The sequence below is a fragment of the Scyliorhinus torazame genome, chromosome 22, assembly GCF_047496885.1.
Source record: "Scyliorhinus torazame isolate Kashiwa2021f chromosome 22, sScyTor2.1, whole genome shotgun sequence".
Lineage (NCBI taxonomy): Eukaryota > Metazoa > Chordata > Chondrichthyes > Carcharhiniformes > Scyliorhinidae > Scyliorhinus > Scyliorhinus torazame.
Window position 1 is genome coordinate 55147141 of NC_092728.1, and position 27212 is coordinate 55174352.

The following is a 27212-nucleotide window of genomic DNA, read 5'->3' on the forward strand; positions in this document are numbered from 1 at the left end:
GGCAAGGTAGAAATCGGACCCAGCATCGGCAGCCTTGCATAGGAACCGTTTGACGATATGTACTCCCTTCTCTGCTTTGCCGTTGGATTGGGGGTACAAGGGACTGGACGTCACATGGGCAAAATTGTACCGCCTGGCAAAGTTGGACCATTCTTGGCTGGCGAAGCAGGGGCCATTGTCCGACATAACCATGAGCGGGATGCCGTGTCGAGAAAAGGTTTCTTTACATGCATGAATGACTGCAGACAAGGTGAGGTCCTGCAACCGCAATTCGAAAAGTAGTCAACGATCAGAACATAGTCTCTACCCAGCGCATGGAACAGGTCAATACCCACCTTGATCCATGGTGACGTGACCAACTCATGGGGATGCAGGGTCTCATGTGGTTGGGCCGGCTGGATCGCTGACAAGTGTGGCAGTTGAGCACTGTGTTGGCTATGTCCTCATTAATGCCGGGCCAGTACACCGCCTCTCGGGCCCATCAGCGGCACATTTCCATGCCAAGGTGGCTCTCGTGTAGTTGTTCCAGGACAAGCTGGCGCATGCTATGCGGGATGACAGTGCGGTCCAGTTTTAGAAGAACCCCGTCTACTACCGCCAGATCATCTCTGACATTATAGAATTGAGGGCATTGGCCCTTGATCCACCCACCCGTTAGGTGGCGCATGACACGCTGTAGCAAGGGGTCAGCCGTCGTCTCGCGGCGAATTTGGACGAGGTGTTCATCCGCGGCAGTTAGATTGGAGGCCGCGAATGCCACATGGGCGTCAACCTAACAGACAAATCCCGCTGGGACACATGGAGTGTTGACTGTCCTAGAGAGAGCGTCAGCAATGTTGAGGTCTTTGCCTGGGATGTATACCAGCTGGAAGTCGTACAGCCGGAGCTTGAGAAGAATATGCTGGAGGCGAGGCGTCATGTCGTTCAAGTCTTTCTGTATTATATTGACCAGCAGGCGATGGTCGGTCTTGACGGTGAATTGAGGAAGTTCATAGACATAATCGTGAAACTTAACCACACCGGTCAGAAGGCCCAGGCACTCCTTTTTTATCAACGCGTAGCGCTGCTCCGTGGGGGTCATCGCACTTGACTCAAATGCAACGGGGGCCCATAATGTGGCCTCATCACGTTGAAGGAACACTGCCCCAATGCCAGATTGACTGGCATCGGTCGAAATTTTGGTCTCCTTTGCTGGATCAAAGAATGCTAAGACCAGGGCCGTGGTCAGTTTTGTTTTGAGTTCTCTCCATTCGCGTTCGTGGGCAGGGAGCCATTGGAAGTCTGTCGTCTTCCTGAACAGGTTCCTGAGAGCCGTGGTATGAGAGGCAAGTTTAGGGATGAATTTCCCTCAAAAATTGACCATGCCCAGAAATCGGAGGACCGCCTTCTTGTCCTCTGGTGTATTCATAGCTGTGATGGCAGCTACCTTGTCTGCATCCTGCTGCACACCCAATTGGGAGATGTGGTCCCCGAGGAACTTGAGTTCCGTCTGACCGAAAGAGCTTTTAGCCCTGTTGAGGCGGAGGCCATGCTCATTTATACGTCTGAATACGCGCTGGAGGCGACTAACATGCTCCTGCGGGGTGGTGGACCAAATGATTATGTCATCGCCATAGACACGAACGCCTTCAATGCCTTCCATCATTTGTTCCATAATCCTATGGAACACCTTTGATGCAGATATGATCCCAAACGGCATCCTGTTGTAACAATATCTCCCAAAGGTGGTGTTCAATGTGCAAAGTTTCCTGCTGGATTTATCGAGCTGGATTTGCCAGAAACCTTTTGAGGCGTCGAGTTTGGTGAAGAGCTTGGCGCGAGCCATCTCACATGTGAGCTCTTCGCGCTTGGGAATTGGATAGTGCTCCCTCATGATATTGCGATTTAGATCCTTGGGATCAATGCAAATTCTCGATTCGCCGGAAGGCTTTTTTACACATACTAGGGAACTGACCCAGTCGGTCGGTTCTAGAGGTCCTGCAGCTGCTGCTTGAGGCGGTCCTTAAGGGGTGCTGGGATCCTGCGAGGTGCGTGCACCACTGGCGTGGCATTCGGTTTTAATAATATCTTGTAGGTGTATGGGAGACTGCCCATGCCCTCGAAGATGTCGTGGTATTGGTTGATAATGGTGTCGAGCTGCGCCCTGAAGTCGGTGTCCTGAAAGGCAGACGTGTCAGCAGGAGAGAGAGAGAGTGAACTCTCTGAACTAGGTTCAACATGCCTGCGGAGAGGCTTTTGAGGAGCCCACGATTTCAAAGGGAAGGATGGCTTTGCGTGACCTGTGCATCACTTCAAGTTGGCAAGAGCCGCTGGAAGCAAATGCATTGCCATTGTAATCTAATAGCTGGCAGGCTGATGGGAGGATGGCTGGTTTGACACAAAGGCTTTGGAGGTCAGACCGCGCAATGAGTTTGGCGGAGGCACCAGTGTCCAGGCGGAATCGTATTTGGGACCGGTTGACCGTAAGTGTGGCACACCACTCATCGTCTGGATCGATGCTGTATACCGATAAAGGCTGGATTCTTTGCTTCGGGGACACCCTCTTTTTTGTAACGATACTGACTCGAAAAGGCGCCTTCAAGTCCTCGGTGACAATATCGGGTAGCAGGTCCGAATCGGACTCGGTGACCGTGGGTTGACTGGCCCGGACATTCCTGCGAGGCTTGCTGGAGCGATAAGTGTTGGCAGACTGAGCTGATCTGCATAAAGCAGCATAGTGGCCAAGTTTGCCACATCGCAGGCATCGTCGGGATTTTGGCAGGGCATTGCTGCTTTAAGTGGGTGGAGCCACAGTTGCCGCATGTTGTAGCGTCAGTACATTCGCTGTGCCACCGCGCATGCACGGTGCGGTCGTACATGGTGCGCGCCTGCGCAGTGCGTTCGTCACGTCACCGTCCCCTCGTTCGGTGCGCACAAGCGCGGGAGTCCGCGAAAACGCGCAAAATGGCTGCCCTCATCGAGGCTGAGGCCCTGGAGTTGCTCGATTGCTTGAACCCGTTCTGCCTCGTGGGGACCTTGTCGCGGCGTTTCAGCCGCTTGGATGTGGGAATACCGACTAGTGGCGTGTTCGTGTAGCACGCAGGTCTCGATGGCAATCGCTAGGGTGAGCTGCTTTACCTTGAGGAGCTGCTGGCGTAGGGGGTCCGACTGAACACCGAAAACGATCTGGTTGCGTATCATGGAGTCGGAGGTGGGCCCGTAAGCACAGGACTGTGCAAGGATGCGGAGGAGGGTGAGAAAGGGCTGGAAAGGTTCATCCTTACCCTACAAACGCTGTTGGAATACATAGCGCTCAAAACTTTCATTCACCTCGATGTCGCAGTGACTGTCAACCTTGAGGAGGACCGTCTTGAATTTTGATTCATCAGCAAAGGTGAGAGAATTGAAAATGTGGATGGCATGGTCCTCAGCTGTGGATAGGAAGAGAGCGATCTTCCTGGTGTCTGAGGCAGTTTCCCGTTCTGTGCCTTCAAGGTAGAGCTGGAAGCTTGTTTGAATATCTTCCAGTTGGCCCCTAGGTTACCGGTGATGCGGAGCGGCGGGCGGACGCTGTCCATTTTGCAGGATGGCTGTATGCTGGTGGAAGGCAGATCACTTGCAGGTAGGTCTAAGAAGTTCTAATATCCCTCAACTCCTGGTATCATGATGTGTTGGGTGCTCTGGATCCGTGGAACACATACAGGCCACCAACACTTAAAATAGTACAACACTATTTTATTAAGTTAGAAACTGTTGAACATAATTTCACTGTGGGTTAACACGATGTTAGATTAAACTAAAGACCTATGCCTGTCCTAACCAGTCTATGCACTCAGCACATAGTGAAGATCTGTGCTGTAAGCTGTAAGCTCTGTCCTTCTTAGAGGCTGCATCCCGAATGAGCGGGATCTCTGATGCCCCCTGTCTTTATAGTGCATGTGCTCTAACTGGTGATTGGCTGCGGTGTTGATTGGTCTTGCTGTGTGTCCATCAGTGTGTGTGTCTGCACCATAATAATCTGGTGTATATTATGACAAACCTCTTGACTGGAATGAGAGTATGCGAGTATTGGAGTATTTATATGCAACTTCAGCTTGTCCGGCTCTCCAGTGCCAAACCCGACCCCAGCGAATCCATCATCGGTGTGAGTTGGAATTCCATTAGTTCCACATGGCGTGAGTGCTGGCCTATTAGCATGTCCTGAATGGCTCCGGGACCGGTGTTGCCATCAGGACCATGGACCACCCACCATTCAGTCCCGGCGTCAGCATTTAGTCTCTCAAACGGAGAATCCCTCCCACGATCGTCACATCAAGCGATTGAAATGCAAATGATTCCTATCATCAATAAGCTACCTTGGCCATGCAATTGATAAGGATGGGCTCCACAAGGAACCTAAGAAGATGACCGTGGTTTTAGATGTGCTAAGACCAAGAATATATTGCAACTGAGATCTTTTTTGGGACTCATCAATTACTATGCAAAATGTATTCCAAACCATATTAAAACCATTTCATATGCAGGGGCGGGTGTAGTTGTCTCTCATATAATGCCAAATAAAGTTGAGAGACCAATAGCTTTAACTCCGAGAACTTTGACAAATGCTGAACAGAATTGTGCTCAATTGGATAAAGAAGCCTCGGGTATAATATTTGGAGTCAAACGATTTCATTGCTACTTGCCTTGTTAACAGATGACAGGCCTTTGACAACGATTTATGGTCCATACAAAGGAATACCGTCTCTAGCTGCAAGCCGTTTGCAAATATGACCCCTCATCTTATCATCGCATAATTAAGAGATTAAATGCAGACGATCAGAGCAACATGTGAGCGCTGATGCTCTATCACATTTACCAATGTGGGACAAAACCGAATCACAGGAGAACGATGTGAACTATGTGCACTTTTCCCAGGTGGATAATGTACCTATTACAGCCTCTCAACTGCAAAGACACATGAGGTCCGATCTGGTGAAGGGAAAGGTCATGGACATGACCTTGAAAGGTACATCACTGGATAAACAGGAGGAATCTGGAATTCGCAAGGAGTTCTTTTTGGTGGCCGGGCTAGACTCACAGATTGAAAAAAGAATAGTACAGTGTTAGTCTTGTGCTAGGATGCAAAATACTCCACCTCTTCAACCACTTCACCCTTGGGAGTGCCAAAGCAACCATGGAAAAGAGTACATATCTATGTCGCGGGATCAATTGAAGGATATATGTTTCTTGAACTAATGGATGCACATTCCAAATGACCTGAAATAATGAAAATGAAGTCAACGCCAGCTGAAAAGTCAATCAAACCACTTAACAAAGTATTTGCACCGTTTGGCAAACTGAAATAACTAATTAACGATAACTGGAATCCGTTCACATCAAAGGAATTCAGGGACTGCCTTCAAAACAATGGCATACAACACATAAAAACTGCCCCTTATTACCCTTCCACAAGCGGATTGACAGAGAGGTTGGTACAGTCATTGAAGAATGCCATCAAAGCATCAAAGGACGAATGACCGTTAGCTAACAGAGCAAACATGTTTCTCATTTAATATTGAAACACTGCCCATGCGACAATACAAAACTATATGGTTTATAAAACGGAAGTTGAGAATCAAGTTTGATTTGCTCTTACTATCTGACACTGCTCCCATTGTCCAGCGACAACAACAAAACCAAATTACTCACCATGAACAGACCAAGAAGTTTTGAGCAAGGAGAAAGAGTTTCAACAAGAAATTACTTTTTAAGTGAGAAATGGGGTCCTGCACAATGTTCACAAAGACGGGGCCTATTTCTTATACTGTGCTCACCGATGACGAGAGAGTTTGGAAGAGACACACGGATCAAATCCTCATTCCAAAAAGAGAATTTGCAGAGTCGGTATCTGAAAGGCCGACATTCGCACACAAGGTTTGGAAATCCATGAAACCATGATCAACAGCATCTGTAGAAGCTGAAGAAGAACCAACTTTTTTAGATACACCTGAACCAAGTGTGGAACAGACTACCGAGTTTGTGACATGAAAGGCCCTAAACGACAGATTCAGCCTAAGCAGAACTGACGTCCACTTAAAAGGCTCATATATATAATATATAAAATTGTACAATAATAATACGTGGTTAAATAATCACCATGAGTAAAATTTGACCTTAATATTTGTTAATATTTGTTGTCACTCTGCAGGAGTAAAGGGGGAGGGTGGTTGTGTATTTTAACCAATGTATCTCTGGGTAGTGTGTCACATGATTACACAATGACATCAATAGTGGCACTTGAGAGATTTTCCCTCCATTTCCATTTCAAACTGTGACCAAGGAAAACCTCTGTTAATAAACTCTGACAACTTGTTAAGTGACCTGTAGGGTGGCCACCTGGTTATCTGTTTTCTCGACTGCGTAGCAAACAAAACCCCTTAAAACATAACATTCCCCGAACATGATCTGCTTTGCAAATTGTACATGTTGCCTATTTCCAACTTCCAATAAAGCAAAGTTATTAGCGAATGATTCAAAAGTTCAAAACTCGACTGGCTCAACAATTGAGTGTTAAAGTGGATCAGGTTCAATGACCTTTCATTTCTTTAACTTGGAAATGAGTATTGCACAAACCGAGAAGGGAAAATGTCAGTACAAGTCGCAATATTTATTTTCATGCGACAATAGCCTCTGGTAGGTCCTGGCCAAGAGCTCAACCAACGCATAATTTGGGGTTACATTTGTACACTCACTCTGAGAAAGCACAGAAGCATTGTGGGAAATTGAAAGGATCCAGAAGAGAGTGTTAGGATTTCGATTTGTTTTATTGTCACGTGTACTGAGGTACAGTGAAAAGTATTTATTGTTCTGCATGCAGTCCAGACAGATCATTCCATACATGGAATAAAAGCATAGGGCATACATAAATACACAATGTAAATACATAGACACAGGCATCGGGTGAAAGGTTAGAGACTATGTTAGTGTTAGAATTAAGTTTTAAAAGGTTAGTACGAGTAAAAGAGATGTTGGAAGAGGATCTGTGTGAGACAGTTCGCAGAGAGTCACCACATACAGGCGCCATCTTGCTGGAAGCTGGAGTTGACATGCATTGTGTGGGCAGTGATGAAGGACTATAATACTCATCTGATAAGTACTATTCCTCTCATAAGAGTGCCGAATGCTGATGGCGGATGCACAAGATTTAATGCTCCCACTGATGAAGGACTATAATACTCATCTGATAAGTACTATTCCTCTCATAAGAGTGCCGAATGCTGATGGTGGATGCACAAGATTTACTGCTCCCACTAAATCTCAAAATTTACACCTGCATAGAAAATGGCTGCCGATATGCCAACCGAATAATATTTACTGAAATTTAGTAGTTATTTTGTCATAATATACACCAGTATATCATGGTGCAGACACACACACTGATGGACACACAGCAAGACCAATCAACACACACAACACCACAGCCAATCACCAGTTAGAGCACACTCACTATAAAGACAGAGGGCATCACTTTTCCCGCTGATTCGGGATGCAGCCTCTTAGAAGGACAGAGCTTACAGCTTACAGCACAGATCTTCACCATGTGCTGAGTGTATAGACTGGTTAGGACAGGCATAGGTCTTTAGTTTAATCTAAGATCGTGTTAACCCACAGTGAAAGTATGTTCAACAGTTTCTAGCTTAATAAAATAGTGTTGTACTATTTTAAGTGTTGGTGGCCTGTATGTGTTCCACGGATCCAGAGCACCCAACACATCATATTTAATGACTGCAAAATACTTGGGAACATCAAGAGGATGTGAAAGGCATGTAATAAATCCAAGTTTGCTTGTTCCTTTTCTCCCATCTCTCATGATCTCTATTGACCTCATGCCATATCCAGATCAACTGAGTGGTTTCCAAGGCGTCTTGTCCTTCTTCAACCTTTCATTTTCCAATTGCCTGTGATGACACTTAATCATCTGTGCAGCCCAATGCCAACTAAAATTGAATACTGCTGCCATCTGTGGGGAGGCCCCATCACCATCGCTCATGCCCCTGGACAGCATCCAAGGAACTTCTTGGTTACTGTCGGTTTCTTACCTCAAGCTTCTAACCTTTCTTCTCCCTGTTCCAACTATTCCTGTATATCTTATCTACTTCATAATTACATTTCTGGACACTCTATGCATTTATTTTCGGACAACTCAAATCTAATGAGAAGAACATCAACTCACACTGAATATCTTTTGTGAATGGACGAGTGATCCTTATGTTGGTTTTTACTTGTTTATTTGCAGTAGGTGGAGATATAGTCAAACAAATAACAATAAAAAATTATTCTGCTCAGTAATTAGTCCAAAATAGAAGTTAAGTGCCAGAATACAGCGAGAGATGTTGACAGTTCTTCACCTGGTATCACTGGAGTGGCAGTGTCGCCATAATAAAAGATGTGATCTGGTTATGGAGCCATTTATGAGTGAATAATTCCAAATGCAGCTGTAGGAGTCGGTGACACGTTTGCTTTTGTAGGAGCTTGTTAACTATTTACAGCAATCTCAAGGATACAGAGTCTCTGGAGATACTGGGACACTTCACCCAGAACGCCCAAAGCCAGATTCACAAACCAGTTGATGCGAAACAAAGCATTCGTGAGCTGAGTGATTTTTTTTTTTTTAAAACCTGTAAGATTCACTCGGGGGATTGTTGTCTTCCTTCCAGAATGCTGTCACCAGCAAGATAAATCATTTTCATATCAGAATCACAACCTCTACCAATGAGAAACCAGGCATGAGACACAATGAGGGTGCAATCCTTTGAGTCGCTGCTGCCATTGGAGACCTTCACCCACTGGAAGTGAAGATCAGAGATTTAAATACACTGCCGAATTTTTAATGTTCAGAAATTTTTTTTAGACATGTACATTCTCAGGCAGAGTGGTAACAGAATGAGTCCACTTCACCTCCAGCAATATTGGGCCTGGTAACAGAATGGGTCCAGATTACCTCCAGAAATAATGGGCCCACTGCAGAATTGTATTCGATGGATATTCTTGCAACCTTTAATGCGTGAGAGCTGAGTTACTGTGAATGGTTGGTGCATCATTGGCACTTCATGTTTTGTTATTTACATGTATGGAATGGTTCTCCATGTTACAAAGTGACATGCTTCAAGTTCAGCACATGCCAAAGCCCAGACATTTCACACATGAAACACCCTTTGCTGGATTTTCCACTGGCGAGATTCTCCATTGCACCGGCAGTACAACACGCCCAGGGATTTCCCGACAGCGTAGGGTTGCACACAATGGAAAACCCCATTGTCCATTTGGCGTGGCGGAGAATCCTGCTTCTGGAATCACCGCATCAGAAAACCGGTCTGGCGGGATGGAGAATCCCGCCCCCTGTCTTCCGCTGCTTAATTCAATGTCATAAAACTCTAGTGCCTATACCTTAACTTGGATCAAGCCTCATTCACCCGTCTCCTCTTCATATACTGACTTGCATTGGCTCCTGGTCCCTGAATGCTTCCAGTTTAAAAATGTTGTCCTCATGTTCAAATCCCTCTGTGACCTTGGCTCCTCTTATCTCAATCATCTCCTCCAGCCGCCCAACCCTCTGAGAACTCTGCACCCCCACATCTAGCTCTTGTTCACCCCTCACTTGGCTTGCTTGACTATCCTTGGCCAGGCCTTCAGTTTTCTAAGGCCGAAGCTGTGGAATTCCTTCTGTAATTCCCCTCCACCCCCACCACCACCACCTCACCGCTCTACCACTACCTCCTTTTTTAAAAATATATTTTTATTCGGGTATTTGCAAGTTTTTATAATAATAACAATAACAGCGACATAAACATGGTACAATAAGCATTTCCACCCCATCCCAATCTTCACACCCCCCAACAATAAAACAACAGTCTGCCCCCCCCCCCCCCCCACCGTTTTAACCCTTCCCCCCACTTTTGGAATTCTGCTTCAGCTGACATTTTAATTTTCCCTGAGAAAGTTGACGAATGGCTGCCACCTCTGGGTGAACCCTACCATTGACCCTCTTAAGGCAAACTTTATTTTCTCGAGGCTGAGAAACCCAGCCATGTCACTAACCAGGTCTCTGCACTCGGGGGCTTCGAGTCCCTCCACATTAACAAGATCCGTCTCCGGGCTACCAGGGAGGCAAAGGCCAGGACGTCGGCCTCTTTCGCCCCCTGAACTCCCGGCTCTTCCGACACTCCAAAGATCGGCACCTCTGGACTCGGCACCACCCGTGTTTTGAGTACCGTGGACATTGCCTTAGTGAAACCCTGCCAAAGCCCTCTAGGCTTCGGGCATTCCCAAAACATGTGGACATGATTTGCTAGGCTTCCCGCGCACCTCGCACACCTATCCTCTATCCCAAAAAATGTGCTCATCCGGCCACCGTCATGTGTGCCCGGTGGACTACCTTGAATTGTATCAGATTAAGCCTGGCACTTGATGAGGATGTGTTAATCCTGCTTAGGGCAACCGCCCACAGACCCACCTCTATCTCTCCTCCTAGCTCATCTTCCCACTTGCCCTGAAGCTCCTCCACCGGAGTTTCCTCCGATTCCAAAAGTTCCTGGTAGATATCTGATACCTTCCCCTCTCCCACCCAGGTACTGGAGAATACTCTGTCCGGTATCCCCCGTATTCGGCAGCGGGAAGGCCGGAACCTGACTTCTCAAGAAGTCTCGCACGCAGATATCGAAACCCATTCCCTGCTGGCAAATCACATTTATCCTTTCAAGCGAGGGAAGCTCCATCTATAAATAGATCCCCCGTCCTCCTAATTCCTGCCCTTTGCCATCTCCGAAACCCACCATCCAGCCTACCGGGTACAAACCGACGATTATTATAAATCGGGGTCCAAACTGATGCACGCTCCACTCTCTTATATCTCCTCCATTGCCCCCAGATTCTTAGAGCTGCCACCGGACTTGTGGAGCATCGGGCTGGCGAGAATGGGAGAGGTGCCATTATCAGTGCTCCCAAACTTGTGTCTTTAAATGACACCACCTCCATCTGCTCCCACACCGACCCCTCCCCCACTACCCACTTCCTAATCATGGCTATAGTAGCCACCCAGTGGTAATTGCAAAGGTTTGGCTGCGCCAACCCACCCTCCCCCCGACTGCGCTCCTGCAACACTTGCGGGGTTTTACCCGCCCACACAAAGCCCTTATTCACCCGCCTGAAAAAGGCTCTCGGGTTGAAGATGGGGAGGAACTGAAAGACAAACAGAAATCTGGGGAGGACCGTCATTTTCACAGTATGTACCCTCCCCGCCAGTGACGACGGGAGCATGTCCCATCTCTTAAAGTTCTCTTTCATTTCTTCTACGAGCCAGGATAGGTTTAACTTGTGCAGTGCCTCCCATTCCCGGGCAACCTGGTTTCCCACATATCAAAAGCTCTTTCCTACCATTCTAAACTGCAGCTCTCCCAGTCTTTTCCCCTGGCCTCTTGTCTGGATCACGAACATCTCGCTTTTCCCCATGTTCAGTTTATACCCTGAAAAATTATCAAATTCCCCGAGGATCCGCATAACTTACCCCATCCCCTACCGCGGGTCTGAAATATTCAAGAGCAGGTCATCTGCGTAAAGCGAGACCCGGTGCTCCACCCCACCCCCAAATCAGCCCTTTCCAGTTCCTAGAGACTCTTAACGCCATGGCGAGTGGCTCTATGGCCAGAGCAAACAGTAGCGGGGAGAGGGGGCACCCTTACCTCGTCCCTCGGTGTAGATTAAAATACCCCGACCTCAGCCGGTTCATACGCACACTCGCTACTGGTACCTGAGAGAGCTACCAAACCCAGTCAATGAAGCCCTCACCAAACCCAAACCTTCCCAGCACCTCCCACAGGTAATCCCACTGCACCCATCAAAAGCCTTATCCGCATCCATCGCTACCACCACCTCCATCTCCCCTCCTTCTGGGGGCATCATAATAACATTTAAAAGCCTTCGAACATTGGCCGTGAGTTGCCTGCCCTTTACCAATCCCGTCTGATCTTCCCCTATCACCCCCGGGACACAATCCTCTATCCTTGTGGCCAGTATCTTAACCAGCGGTTTGGCGTCCACAACCAGTAGAGAAATTGGCCTGTATGACCCGCATTGCTCCGGATCCTTCTCCCGTTTCAGGATCAATGAAATCGAGGCCTATGGCATTGTTGGGGGGAGGACTCCCTTCTCTCTTGCTTCATTAAATGTCCTCACCAGCAGTGGGCTCAATATCTCTGAAAACTTCTTATAGAAATCCACCGGGTAGCCGTCTGGCCCCGGGGCCTTGCCCGGCTGCATGCCCTCCTGTCAAAGTCAATATTTTCCCGCTTCTGTAGTAGAAAGATACAACACACGCGTTAAGACAGAATAACAAGCTTTATTTTCGAAAACAACTGCATGCAGTAATGGCTGAAACTTGAAGTCAGAGAGCAGTCAACAAAACTGCTGAGTCTTTCACAAGTTCCGTGCTTTTGCGGAGAATTAGCTCAATATTTATACATTATCTTTATCAAGATTATGTGACAACAGTATGGTCAGGAGTTTGATCGGAAATACAAATGGAAGCAAAGACCAGACCATGTTTGGTCATATCACTCATACTATTATTTAGTCCTCGGAGGGAACATTGAAAGCTCGGAATAGACTTGTTTCTTCCTGAACTTATCTTGTTTTAAATTCCTACTGCCCTGGGTTATGGCGAGTTAGTTTTATCAGGAGTTGCCGAGGTCCGGTGTTTTGGAATGGCTCGACCTTCACTGATATTTTCAGACTTCAAGTGATGCAGAGTTGGCCTACGGCCATACTAGTCTGAAAATGGTTAGGGCAGCATTCTTTACCTGGGCCTGGGGAGCTGGAATGAGTAGTTTCAGTCTATCTGGCATTGTCTCAAACCTTTTGACCAGTCTTCCCATTGACCAGTTTTCCCATCATGCCATTACTTAATTCATACCATATCACACTCCAGCCCCTTGATTATTTCCTCAATCTCTATTGGGGCTCCCAGCCCTTTCACCATATCCTCATCCACCATCAGGAACCTCAACTGACCCAAAAACTGCCTCATCCTCTCCATCCCAGCCAGGGGCTCCGACTCATAGAATTTTCTGTAAAAGTCCTTAAGCACCTCATTCACCCCCACTGGGTCCAGGACCGTAATTCCACCTCTACTCTTTACTCTCCCTATCTCCCTGGCCACCTCCCTTTTTCTGAGCTGATGCGCTAACATTCTGCTTGCCTTTTCCCCATACTCATAAATCGCCCACCTTGGCTTCCTCAGCTTTTCCACCGCTTTCCCTGTAGTCAACAGCACAAACTCCATCTGTAACCTCCGCCGCTCCCTTAATAGCCCCGTGTCCGGGGCCTCCGAGTATCTCTTGTCCACCTGGAGTATTTCCTCAACTAACCTATCTCTCTCAGCCCGTTCCACCTTTTCTCTTTGGGCCGTATCGAGATTAATTCCCCTCTGATCACTGCCTTCAAAGTTTCCCAAACCGTTGCTGCAGAGACCTCCCCCGTATCATTTGTTTCCAGGTAGTTTTGGCTGGACTTGTTCACCCGCCCACAGATCGCTTCGTCTGCTAACAACCCCACATCCAGCCTCTATAGCGGGCGTTGTCCTCTCTCCAAACTAACCCGTAGATCCACACAATGTGGGGCATGATCCAACACTGCGATTGCCGAGTACTCAGTATCCACCACCCTCGGTATTAGAGCCCTGCTCAGAACAAAAAAGTCGATGCGAGAGTATACCTTGTGGACATGGGAGAAAAAAGAAAACTCCTTTGCCCTTGGCTGTGCAAACCTCAATGGGTCTACTCTCCCCATCTATTCCATAAACCCCTTCAATTCCTTTGCCGCGGCTCGCACACTCCCTGTCCTGGACTTTGACTGGTCCAATTCTGGATCAATGACTGTGTTAAAATCTCCCTCCATGATTAAGTTGTTTGACTCTAAGTCTGGGATCTTCCCTAACACCCGCCTCATAAATTCCACATTGTCCCAATTTGGAGCATATACGCTCACGAGTACCACCCGCACCTCCTCCAGCTTCCCACTCACCATTATGTACCTGACACGATTCTCCCTGCCTCGAATGCCACCTGTTTATTCATTAAAATCGCTACCTCCCCTGGCCTTTGAGTCCAGCCCTGAGTGGAATACTTGGCCAACCAACCCCTTTCTCAATCTACTCTGGTCTGTAGCCTTTAGGTGTGTCTCTTGTAACATTGCCATGTCCGCCTTCAGCCCCCACAAATGCGCAAACACGCGAGCCCTCTTGACCGTCCCATTCAACCCTCTAACGTTCCATGTCATCAGCCTGGTCGGCAGTAAACTGGTCGGCAGTAAACATTCCCCAGTAAACAAACATCAGAAAAAACAGTGGAAAAACAACCAAAGAAAAAACAACCACAGAACCCCCCCCCCCCCCACCCCCCTCCACCCAGCTCCCAGTGAGACAAAGTTAACTTTCGCCATCGAAACAGCCCCTTATTGCACATAACCTCATAACAATACTTATTCAAACCAGCACAAGAGTGATTGTCAACAAATCACCGCGGCAATACTCTCCTCAAGGCTTCAGTGTCTTTAGTTCACATCCAATCTTTTTTCCTTGATGAAAGTCAATACTTTGCCTGGTGTTTTGAAGTAAAAATCCTGTTCCTCATATGTGACCCATAGACGGGCTGGGTACAACATCCCGAACTTCACCCCCTTCTTAAAGAGGGCCGCTTTTGCCCGATTAAACCCAGCTCGCCTCTTGGCCAAATCCGCACCCAGGTCTTGATAAATGCGCAGCTCACAATTCTCCCACCTGCTGCTCCGTTCTTTCTTGGCCCACCGCAGAACGTGTTTCTTGTCCAGGAATCGGTACAAACATACCACCATCGCCCTCGGCGGCTTGTTCGCTCGGGGCTTCTTCGTGAGGGCTCTGTGCGCTCTATCCACTTCCAGGCGCTGGTTTAGCACAGTGCTAAATAGCTGGCTTGTAAAGCAGACCATGGCGGGCCAGCAGCACGGGTTCAATTCCCGTATTAGCCTCCCCGAACTGGCACCGGAATGTGGCGACTAGGGGCTTTTCACAGTAACTTCATTTGAAGCCTACTTGTGACAATAAGCGATTTTCATTTCATTTTTTTCATTTCAGGGTCCTAGGGAACGTCTCAGCCCCCATCAAATTCTCCAGCATGTTTGTCAGATAGGCCCTCGCATCCGATCCCTCACTGCCTTCAGGGAGGCCGACGATCCTCAGGTTCTGCCTCCTGGATCTGTTCTCCAGGTCCTCCAGCTTCTCCTGCATTCTTTTCTGGCGGTCATTCATCATCTCCACCTTGGTCTCCAGCACGGGTAGGTATTCTTCATGCTAGGAAACCTTTTTCTCCACCTCCTGGATCGCAGGTCCGTGGATTTCTTGATTCTGCCACCTGATCAAAAGATGCCTTGATCGGGTCCACCGTGTCCTTCTTAAGCTTGGCGAAGCAATCTTCAAAAAACTTCACCAGCTGCTCTGTCGACCACTGTGCCGTCTCCCTGCGGCCCTCCTTCTCCGCCATGCAGTCCCGCGTTGCCAGTTTTGCTCGCCTCTTCCTTGTAGAACTTTGTCTTCTCACACGGCCACTTCTGGTCCAATTCTCCATACACTGGAGGGTGTTTCTCCTCACCGTCTCACTCTCCACCGATTTATCCAATAAAATCCGGGAAAAAATGGGAGAAAAAGGACCAAAAGTCCGTCACAGGCGGGAGCTATCAAATGTGCGACCTAGTCCTCCATGGCCGCCACCGGAAGTGACCTCCTCCTTTTAAGGTGCTCTATCAACCTTCTATCATTGACGACCAAAGCTTTAGTCACCTGTCTTAATGCCTACTTCTTTGTCACAGCGTAATCTTTAACTGTGCTCCTGTGAAGCACCTGATTGATTGATTGATTGATTGATTTGATTTATTGTCACATGTGCCGAAGTACAGTGAAAAGTATTTTTCTGCGGCCAAGGGAACATACACATTACGTACATAGTAGACAAAAAAAGAATAATCGACAGAGCAAATTGACAAATGGTGCATCGACACACAGCAATTGGTTACAGTGCGGAACAAAGGGCCAAACAAAGCAAATACTTGAGCAAGAGCAGCATAGGACATTGTGAATAGTATTCTTACAGGGAAAAGATCATTCCGAGGGGGAGTCGTTGAGGAGTCTAATAGCTGTGATGAAGAAACTGTTCCAATGTCTGGGTGTGCGAGTATTCAGACTTCTGTATCTTCTGCATGATGGAAGGGTGTGGAAGAAGGCAAAGCATGGGTGGGAGGGGTCTCTGATAATGCTGTCTGCCTTCCTGTGGCAGCGGGAGGTGTAGATAGAATCAATATATAGGTGGCGAGCTTGTATGTTTCGTTGGGCTGAGTTCACCACACTCTGCATTTTCTTGCGATCTTGGGCTGAGCAGTTGCCATACCAAGTTGTGATGCAGCCGGATAGAATGCTCTCTATGGCACATCTGTAGAAGTTTGTGAGAGTTGATGCAGACATGCCAAATTTCTTTAGCTTCCATAGGAAGTAGAGACGTTGTTGGGCTTTCTTGACTCTTGCATCAGTGTGAGTGGACCAGGCAGCACGGTTGGCAGAGTGGGTTAGCCCTGATGCCTCACGGCGCCGAGGTCCCAGGTTTGATCCCGGCTCTGGGTCACTGTCTGTGTGGAGTTTGCACATTCTCCCCGTGCTTGCTTGGGGTTCACCCCACAACCCAAAGATGTGCAAGGTAGGCGGATTGACTACACTAAATTGCCCCTTAATTGGAAAAAATGAATTGGTGCTTTAAATTTAAAAAAACAAAAAAAAGTGAGTGGACCAGGTCAGACTGTTGGTGATGGTGACCATCAGGAAATTAATGCTAAATATGTTTTACAACTAGGTGCTCAACAACTGCATGATATTGTTGATGTTGTGAATGGGAAGAGTGGGAGATGCTTAGCCATGTTATCTGTTGAGATTTTCTGTGCAATGTGTGTCCCTCTGTCAGATACAGTATTCTGGGGATTCAATGGGTTGTGCACTAAATACATTGGCCTGATTTTTTGCAAAGGTGGAGAGGGTTTCTGGCACTGGAGACCCAATTGTAGAGGTACTGCCCACCGAACAAACCACGTACCATTTAACTGGGCTTGGGGGTGGGGGGAGTGGTCTGAAGTTTGCACATCCGTGTTCACAAGTCAGCTGCAGTGAAAAAATATACCTCCCTTTAAACAGATCTTTGTTTGCACTGAGTGCTGAATTTGGTGCATTTGAGTGCTATAGTAAGAGTTTAGTGACCGAGGGAGTATAAGGCTTCATTTTTATCTCAAGTTTTGTCTTTCTTTGATTTAGTTAATTAACTTAAAAGTTGCTGTTTGGTTGAGAAGAAGGGTGAATTTTCAATCAGCTTTAAACAAGCTTCTACTTGTAGGCACTTGCAGCTGGAGCTTGTTAATTAGTTAATTGGATTAGGCCAGTTTTCAGAGGCTAGATTCACATTATAAAAGTGATCCCCTACAGTGCAGACTTTGTTTGCATTGAGTGTTGAATTTGGTGCATTTGAGTGCTATAGTGAGAGTTTAGTGACCGAGGGAGTGCTGAATTTGGTGCATTTGAGTGCTATAGTGAGAGTTTGGTGACTGAGGGAGTGCTGTATTTGGTGCATTTGAGTGCTATAGTGAGAGTTTGGTGACCAAGGGAGTGCTGAATTTGGTGCATTTGAGTGCTATAGTGAGAGTTTGGTGACTGAGGGAGTGCTGAATTTGGTGCATTTGAGTGCTATAGTGAGAGTTTGGTGACCGAGGGAGTTTGGTGAGAAGGGAGTAAGGTGCTCCTTTCATTTTAATTCCGACATTTCCGCAAAGAGTGAGAAGAGAACCAGGAGTTTACAGAAAGTGTAGCTGACTGGGAGCAGAGTCGGAGGGCAGAGATCTAGTTAGTCCACAGGGCAGCTATATTCTGTCAGGTAAGAGGGGATGGAGGCTAGGCCAGTTGCATGCTCCTCCTGTAGAATGTGGGTGGTGAGGGATACCACCGGTGTCCCCGCTGACTATACCTGCGGGAAGTGCACCCAACTTCAGCTCCTCAAAGACCGTGTTAGGGAACTGGAGCTGAAGCTGGATGAACTTCGGATCATCCGGGAGGCAGAGGGGGTGATTGAGAAGTGTTACAGGGAGGTAACCACACCCAAGGTACAGGACAAGAATAGCTGGGTTACAGTCAGGGGGAAAAAAACAAACAGGCGGACAGTGCAGGGATCACTCGTGGCCGTTCCCCTTCAAAACAAGTATACCGTTTTGGATGCTGTTGGGGGGGATGACCTACCGGGGAAGGCCCTAGCGGCCAGGTCTCTGGCACTGAGTCTGGCTCTGGGGCTTAGAAGGGAAGGGGGGAGAATAGAAAAGCAATAGTTGTAGGAGATTCAATGGTTAGGGGAATAGATAGGAGATTCTGTGGTTGCAAGCGAGACTCCCGGAAGGTATGTTGCCTCCCGGATGCCAGGGCCAGGGATGTCTCGGATCGTGTCTTCAGGATCCTTAAGGGGGAGGGGGAGCAGCCAGATGTCGTGGTGCGCATTGGTACCAACGACATAGGTAGGAAAAGGGGTGCGGAGGTAATAAACAAGTTTAGGGAGTTAGGCTGGAAGTTAAAAGCCAGGACAGACAGAGTTGTCATCTCTGTTTTTTTGCCGGTGCCACGTGATAGCGAGGCTAGGAATAGGGAGAGAGTGCAGCTGAACACATGGCTGCAGGAATGGTGTAGGAGGGAGGGCTTCAAGTATTTGGATAATTGGAGCGCATTCTGGGGAAGGTGGGACCTGTACAAGCAGGACGGGTTGCATCTGAACCAGAGGGGCACCAATATCCTGGGAGGGAGGTTTTCCAATACCCTTGGGGAGGGTTTAAACTAATTTGTCAGGGGAATGGGAACCGGATTTGTAGTCCAGCAACTAAGGTAGCCGATATTCAGGACACCAAAGCGTGTAATGAGGCAGTGGGGAAGGGAACACTGACAAAGGAGAGTACTTGCAGGCACGGAGATGGGTGAAGTGTGTATACTTCAACGCAAGAAGCATCAGGAATAAGTTGGGTGAACTTAAGGCATGGATCGGTACTTGGGACTACGATGTGGTGGCCATCACGGAAACTTGGATAGAAGAGGGGCAGAAATGGTTGTTGGAGGTCCCTGGTTATTGATGTTTCAATAAGATTAGGGAGGGTGGTAAAAGAGGTGAGGGGGGGGGGGGGTGGCATTGTTAATTAGAGATAGTATAACAGCTGCAGAAAGGCAGTTCGAGGAGTATCACCCTACTGAGGTAGTATGGGTTGAAGTCAGAAATAGGAAAGGAGCAGTCACCGTGTTAGGAGTTTTCTATAGGCCCCCCAATAGTAGCAGAGATGTGGAGGAACAGATTGGGAAACAGATTTTGGAAAGGTGCAGAAGTCACAGGGTCGTAGTCATGGGTGACTTTAACTTCCCAAATATTGAGTGGAAACTCTTTAGATCCAATAGTTTGGATGGGGTGGTGTTTGTGCAGCGTGTCCAGGAAGCTTTTCTAACACAGAATGTAGATTGTCCGACCAGAGGAGGGGCAATATTGGATTTAGTACTTGGTAATGAACCAGGGCAAGTGATAGATTTGTTAGTGGGGGAGCATTTTGGAGATAGTGACCACAATTCTGTGACTTTCACTTTAGTAATGGAGAGGGATAGGTGCAATAGATTACATAGATTACATAGAACATACAGTGCAGAAGGAGGCCATTCGGCCCATCGAGTCTGCACCGACCCACATTAATCCCTCACTTCCACCTTATCCCCGCAACCCAATAACCCCTCCCAACCCTTATGGACACTACGGGTAATTTAGCATGGCCAATCCACCTAACCTGCACGTCTTTGGACTGTGGGAGGAAACCGGAGCACCCGGAGGAAACCCACGCGGACACGGGGAGAACGTGCAAACTCCGCACAGACAGTGACCCAGCGGGGAATCGAACCTGGGACCCTGGCGCTGTGAAGCCACAGTGCTAATCACTTGTGCTACCGTGCTGCCCCAAAAATCGACAATGGTTTTGTGGTCATTAGACTTTCAATTCCAGACTTTTATTGAATTCAAATTTCTCCATCTGCAGTGGTGGGATTTGAACCGGGTCTCCAGAGCATTACTCTGGGGTTCTGGTTTACTAGTCCAGTGACAATACCACTATGCCACTGCCTCCCCGGTTCTTTTTAATAGGGCAAGGTTTACAATTGGGGGAAGGGTAAATACGATGTCGTCAGACAAGAATTGAAGTGCATAAGTTGGGACCATAGGCTGTCAGGGAAGGACACAAGTGAAATGTGGAACTTGTTCAAGGAACAGGTACTACGTGTCCTTGATATGTATGTCCCTGTCAGGCAGGGAAGAGATGGTCGAGTGAGGGAACCATGGTTGACAAGAGAGGTTGAATGTCTTGTTAAGAGGAAAAAGGAGACTTATGTAAGGCTGAGGAAACAAGGTTCAGACAGGGCATTGGAGGGATATAAGATAGCCAGGAGGGAACTGAAGAAAGGGATTAGGAGAGCTAAGAGAGGGCATGAACAATCTTTGGCGGGTAGAACCAAGGAAAACCCCAAGGCCTTTTACACATATGTGAGAAATATGCGAATGACTAGAGCGAGGGTAGGTCCGATCAAGGACAGTAGCGGGAGATTGTGCATTGAGTCTGAAGAGATAGGAGAGGTCTTGAACGAGTACTTTTCTTCTGTATTTACAAATGAGAGGGGCGATATTGTTGGAGAGGACAGTTGTGAAACAGACTGGTAAGCTCGAGGAAATACTTGTTAGGAAGGAAGATGTGTTGAGCATTTTGAAAAACTTGAGGATAGACAAGTCCCCCGGGCCTGACGGGACATATCCAAGGATTCTATGGGAAGCAAGAGATTAAATTGCAGAGCTGTTGGCAATGATCTTTTCGTCCTCACTGTCAACAGGGGTGGTACCAGGGGATTGGAGAGTGGTGAATGTCATGCCCCTGTTCAAAAAAGGGACTAGGGATAACCCTGGGAATTACAGGCCAGTTAGTCTTACTTCGGTGGTAGGCAAAGTAATGGAAAGGGTACTGAAGGATAGCATTTCTGAGCATCTGGAAAGACACTGCTTGATTAGGGATAGTCAGCACGGATTTGTGAGGGGTAGGTCTTGCCTTACAAGTCTTATTGAATTCTTTGAGGAGGTGACCAAGCATGTGGATGAAGGTAAAGCAGTGGATGTCGTGTACATGGATTTTAGTAAGGCATTTGATAAGGTTCCCCATGGTAGGCTTATGCAGAAAGTAAGGAGGCATGGGATAGTGGGAAATTTGGCCAGTTGGATATCAAACTGGCTAACTGATAGAAGTCAGAGAGTGGTGGTGGATGGCAAATATTCAGCCTGGATCCAAGTTACCAGTGGGGTACCGCAGGGATCAGTTCTGGGTCCTCTGCTGTTTGTGATTTTCATTAATGACTTGGATGAGGGAGTTGAAGGGTGGGTCAGTAAATGTGCAGATGATACGAAGATTGGTGGAGTTGTGGATAGTAAGGAGGGCTGTTGTCGGCTGCAAAGAGACATAGATAGGATGCAGAGCTGGGCTGAGAAGTGGCAGATGGAGTTTAACCCTGAAAAGTGTGAGATTGTCCATTTTGGAAGGACAAATATGAATGCGGAATACAGGGTTAACGGTAGGGTTCTTGGCAATGTGGAGGAGCAGAGAGATCTTGGGGTCTATGTTCATACATCTTTGAAAGTTGCCACTCAAGTGGATAGAGCTGTGAAGAAGGCCTATGGTGTGCTCGCGTTCATTAACAGAGGGATTGAATTTAAGAGCCATGACGTGATGATGCAGCTGTACAAAACTTTGGTAAGGCTACATTTGGAGTACTGTGTACAGTTCTCGTCGCCTCATTTTTGGAAGGATGTGGAAGCTTTGGAAAAGGTGCAAAGGAGATTTACCAGGATGTTGCCTGGAATGGAGAGTAGGTCTTACGAGGAAAGGGTGAGGATGCTAGGCCTTTTCTCATTAGAATGGAGAAGGATGAGGGGCGACTTGATAGAGATTTATAAGATGATCAGGGGAATAGATAGAGTAGACAGTCAGAGGATTTTTCCCCAGTTGGAACAAACCATTACAAGGGGACATAAATTTAAGGTGAAAGGTGGAAGATATAGGAGGGATATCAGAGGTAGGTTCTTTACCCAGAGAGTAGTGGGGGCATGGAATGCACTGCCTGTGGAAGTAGTTGAGTCGGAAACATTAGGGACCTTCAAGCAGCTATTGGATAGATACATGGATTACTGTAAAATGATACAGTGTAGATTTATTTGTTCTTAAGGGCAGCACGGTAGCATTGTGGATAGCACAATTGCTTCACAGCTCCAGGGTCCCAGGTTCGATTCTGGATTGGATCACTGTCTGTGCGGAGTCTGCACATCCTCCCCGTGCCTGCGTGGGTTTCCTCCGGGTGCTCCGGTTTTCTCCCACAGTCCAAAGATGTGCAAGTTAGGTGGATTGGCCATGATAAATTGCTCTTAGTGTCCAAAATTGCCCTTGGTGTTGGGTGGAGGTGTTGAGTTTGTGTAGAGTGCTCTTTCCAAGAGCCGGTGCAGACTCAAAGGGCCGAATGGCCTCCTTCTGCACTGTAAATTCAATGATAATCTATGATTAATCTAGGACAAAGGTTCGGCACAACATCGTGGGCCGAAGGGCCTGTTCTGTGCTGTATTTTTCTATGTTCTCTGTACCAGATCCAATTTTCGTAACCAGAATGTCCAAAACATGACTTGCAGGCTTTGGGCATTGAGGAGAAGATCTAAAGCTGCAAGAGTTCTTTGGAAAGGAAGGGCATACCTTTGGATAGATCCTGGGACACATTTGGGAGAGGTCAGGTGCTCTTTGGGAGCAATCAAGTGCGCTTTGAGATAACAAAAATTAGACATGAATGTGTGTAAAACTCATTGTAACTGCCAAGCTGATTGGAACATTCAAGATGTTGCAATCTCATTGAAACTGTTGAGTTATTGAGACATTTAAGTCTTCTGTCCTTTAAATGTCTTTAAAATCAACTTGCTGGATTAGAAAATAGTGCTTAATATAAGTGGCTAGTCAGCTGGTTGATGTGTTGGTTTAAATTTTCCAAAATTCACTAAATTTGGGGAAGGTTCCATTAATTGGAAAATTGCTAATGTAACTCCTTTATTCAAAAAGGGAACGAGACGGAAGGCAGGAAACTACAGATCATTGACCTGAACATCTGTCAAAGAGAAATTGTTAGAAGCTGTTATTAAAGATGTTAGAGAATGGCACTTAGCAAAATTCAAGGTCAAGGCAGAGTCAGTATGATTTTGTGAAGGGGAAATCATGTTTCACCAATTTATTGGAATTCTTTGACAAAGTAACATGTGCTGTGGATGAAGGGGAACAGGTGGATGGAATGTACTTAGATTTCCAGAAGACATTTGAAAAGTTGCCACATCAAGGTTATTGAGGTAAATAAAAGCTGATGGCGTATGGGGTAACAAATTGGCATGGAGGGAAGATTAGCAGGCTAACAGGAAACAGAGTAGACATGAATTGGTCATCTTCAGTTTGGAAGGGTGTGATGAGTGGCTCTGTAGTGGATCCAAAAGTTAAAAAAATGTATTTAAATGACTTGGATGAAGGGAGCACAGGAACAGTTGATATATTTCTGATGACACACAGGTAGGAAAGTTAATTGTGAAGAGGATATTTACAAATAAATGCAAATAGTTTAAGTGAGTGGGCAACAATCTGGCACATGGAGCATAGTGTGGGAATAATTGTCCATTTTGACAGGAAGAATAAAAAAAAGAAGCATACATGGTGAGAGCTTTCAGAGTTCTAAGATGCAGAGGATCTATGTGTCATGAAGTATGAATCTCAAAAGTTTAGTATGCCGCTAGAACACGGTAGTAAGAAAGTTAATGGGTGAAATTTTCCGACAAATTACAGTACCATTTTGGGTGTGAAAATCGGAGTGATTCCCATCGGCCCTGATGGTGTGTTCTTGATCATCATCTTCAGGCACTTTGGATAGGGATGCGCTTGTACCACCTGGGCATCAGGTAGTGTCACCCTGGCACCCGAGTAGTGCCATCCAAGCACCCTAGCAGTGCAACCTGGGTGCCAATCTGGCACTGACAAGGCGCCCAGGTGGTACTGTCAGCTGTCAGGGGCACTGCTGTGAAACAAGATTGACACCGCCAAGGTGCCAAACTGGCATTTTTCACATGGCGGCGATTGGCCTGGGGGTGCCCTTCGCGGGTGTGCGGGGTTGCATGGTGTAGCCACCTGGTTTGGCCACTTCCCGACTTTAAAATGGAATCCGCTAAGACTGCAGGGAAATTCAGTCAAACGCAGGAAAAGCAAGCAGGTGAAAAGGTTCCTGCATATCAGAGCTTGCAGGAACCCAGACAGCACTGAAACTGACAACCATCTACATATTAATGAGCGATCCCCGGGAACAATTGGAAACAGTTCAGAAAAACAAGGCCAAGCCAGACTCCTCGGCGCCAGCAGGAGCCAAGACAAAGGAAGGCCAACGGACACTTAGGAACCGCCCAGCGATCAGGGAACAGCTCCAGCATTGGAGAAATCGATCCAAGTGATCAGAACTTAGTCCAATCACTTGGAACCAGGTACGGGGTCTGCCCAAAAGGGCGCGAAGCCCCTCGGGACTATAAAATAGAATCCCCAAGATCAATTCGTCCTTCTTGGCAGGGTCACTCAGCAGCTCGAAACAACCCTTGACCGTTACCTGCATCGCGGCTACGCCAAACAAGTAAGTCTCCAGTCAACGCACGCTACGAGATAGGCACTCCTAGCTACCAGTCCATACCAGCCTTGAAGCCTACAGACTCAGAATCGAACGAAAGGCCATTTGTTCCCCTGACCTGTTGGGCCAGTTCCAAAGCTAAGTATAGGCCTTTTAGTGTTAGAGATAGTCTAGTAAGTAGAGTTTATGCATGATTAGTGATTGACTGTGTATAATAAATGTGTTTTGATTTGAAACTTACTAACTGGTGTATTGAGTTATTGATCAGTACTTGAACTTGAACCTCGTGGTGGTATCATAAAGATACCTGGCGACTCTAGAGCAAAGGTTATAAAACATAGCAAATTAAGTAAAGACACAACGAGCAACAAATTAAGAACCAACCAAACGTTAGCAACATTTTAGTGGCGAATCCGCCGGGACTCGACTTAGAAGTGGCCTAACCATTCCGAGAGAACCCAAAGTTTGAATAGAGAATCCAATTGGGAACAGAAACATTCACAAGTCTTCAAGCAGTTCTGATCAATCCTCATAATTCGGAAGCGTGTTAATGCATGTGTAACTAACAGGGCTATGAGGTAAAACTGATAGATTTTGTTGCGAAAAACTTTCGGGAGTTCGTATTCCGGAAAATAATGAACGCCGTACCCGTTTTTACAGCACCGCCTTAGTACCCCTCGTTCCAAATTTTAAAAGAGAGCATTCAGATAGGAAAAATGGCAATGATGGCAATGGAATGCCTCATGAACCCTCAAGAATTTGTGGTCGCAGCGACCAGCAGCAGAGTAGGCCAGTGTCCCGTTTGGGAAGTTGAGATTAGAAGGTACCTCAAAGGGAAGGATGGCCCCTTTGGAGTGACTTTTGTTCAAATGAGGAAACAGGTCCCGGGAGTATAGGACATACTTGGTGGGAGAACCTGAACGAAATCCATAAGAAGAGCTTAGGGAAAGCTCCCAAGCCGATGGCAATCATGTCCTGTCTGGCACAATTGCGAGGCACGGAGGAGGTCATTTGGACGCTCCACAGATATAGAAGAGAGACATCGAATGAGCAAGGTCGCTGTTAGTGAGATCGAGAGAGAGAATATAGAATTGAGAAGGAAGTTGGCAGCAAAGGACGGAGCGGTGGATGATGCCAAGTGGGCACACCAGTCTTGTCTAGCGCATCTGAGCAGCTTCCAAACCCAATATGATAAGGCCTATCAGGACACGCAACGTGCAGTCCTGGTAAGAGAAGAGACAGAGAAACAGGTGGAGGCATTGCAAAGGCAGTGCAGCGATCTAAAGCAGCATTAAGAGCACTCCATGCTGCCACCACGAAGCACAGACAAAGCTCAGTGGATCATGCAAAATGCCGGAAGCAGATTGCGGAATTGCAGTCTTTGCTTTCAGTGCAAAATGAGTTTCAAAGCACCTTTGGATCCCAATTAGATGAAGAAGACGGCCCTGATTGGCAAGAACTAAATGAAACCGCACATAGATATGTACAGGCAACATGTGTGCAAGGAAAGCCCCAAAGGAGAAAAGCACCCCAACCCCCCACAGAGCAGATAGATCAGGCACCCATGAATCCAATAACGACCCACCACACAGTCACATCGGATGGAGATGCGGAATTACTTTACACCACCCCCTTAACCGTGACCCAATTCGGGACGCGTGTGAAAAGACCACACCGTTCCTCCCCACCTCAGACCCCCACCACTTCTTTGCTAGAGTGAAGCAGCAGGCGACCATGTACGGCCTGGATGAGCGTGAGCAAGTGAAGCTCACAGTTTTAAGCTTAGACCCTTCTGTTGTAACAGCCCTTCCCGACCCACAGAATGTAGGAGGAGGCACTCTTGCAGAGATGCACACGGCGATCCTAGATGCGATCAGTTATAACAGCGGTGACCCAGTAGAAGGCCTGAATAAGTGCAGGCAGAAGAAAACAGAACACCCCACAGCGTTTGCTGGATGCCTGTGGATCCATTTTACAGCCGTTTTCGGAAACTTAAACCGCGCCTATATGTCCCCAGACAACATGGCCAACATGACCCGCACCCCTATCTCCCATGCCGCAGAGGCAGGACAAAAAGCTTGTACTAATTATAACCCCTCGGAAGAAACGCACAACGAAAAGTGGGTTTTAAAAAGGTTGTCCCGCCCCTGGGAGCAATCTGTCCACAACAAATCCACGATTAGAAAACCCGAAGAACAGTAGGCAGAGCCAGATATTCAAGCAGTTAAAGCACACCAGAACCCCGCATGGGTGAACGAAGGCATGACCAGCCCCCCACAGAAACCACAGGAGCATTACAACTGTGGATAATTAGGTCACTTTGCACGAGAGTGCAATGCCCCACGAAAGCCACAGAGAGCCCAGCAGGCAGGCACTCTGAATAGTAACAGGAAAAAGCCCATACATAGTGTAA